The sequence below is a fragment of the Triticum dicoccoides genome, chromosome 2A, assembly GCF_002162155.2.
Source record: "Triticum dicoccoides isolate Atlit2015 ecotype Zavitan chromosome 2A, WEW_v2.0, whole genome shotgun sequence".
NCBI classification, from domain to species: domain Eukaryota; kingdom Viridiplantae; phylum Streptophyta; class Magnoliopsida; order Poales; family Poaceae; genus Triticum; species Triticum dicoccoides.
In genome coordinates, this window is record NC_041382.1 from 588794117 (window position 1) to 588794795 (window position 679).

Here is a 679-nt window from a genome sequence, read left to right on the forward strand (position 1 = left end):
TATTTCAGCTGGCTTTTTGTTACGTCATTTTTTTTGTGCTTTGTTTTATTTATTCACAACGTTCTTAAACTTCCTTTTTCATTGAAAAATAACTTTCTTTTTTTCTATGCTTTCTTTCTGCAGGGTGTTCCATTCGACTACTCGGTACGTGTGACTAAACGAAAATTTTATTTCATTTCCTCTGTCTTTTTTGCAAACAGATTTATTTCTCTTTACAGTTTTTCCAAGGTTGTATGTATTCCCCTGTGATTTCTAACCTTTTCTTTTTCTTTTCCCATGAACATAAATCTCACATACTCCAGGGTATTCTCCATGGGGTCCTGTTGCACAACAATGTTAACAACATCTGGCTGGAAACAGGTCAAATTCTTAAGAATACCACTGCCACCCTGTCTTAGTGTGAGTCGAGGCGGACGTCGTCGCGGTAGCGACGACGGACGCCGAGACGAGCACGTGACACCACCGCCATCCTGTCTTAGCGTAACGCGAGTCGAGGCGGTAGCGACGACGGACGCCGAGACGAGCACGTGACACCACTGCCACCCTGTCTTAGCGAAACGCGAGTCGAGGCGGACGTCGTCACGGTAGCGACGACGGACGCCGAGACGAGCACGTGACACCACTGCCACCCTGTCTTAGCGTAACGCGAGTCGAGGCGGACGTCGTCGCGGTAGCGACG

General features: G+C 47.7%; 1 long non-coding RNA gene across 1 annotated transcript in view; it reads left to right on the plus strand.

The window, feature by feature from the left end:
• LOC119359643 overlaps positions 1 to 320 on the plus strand; it is a 1074-nt gene extending 754 nt beyond the window's left edge. Inside the window, exon 3 of the long non-coding RNA XR_005172610.1 lies at positions 124 to 320. This is a non-coding gene — a long non-coding RNA (uncharacterized LOC119359643). The remainder of the gene's footprint in view (positions 1 to 123) is intronic.
• Positions 321 to 679: the final 359 nt, after the last annotated feature.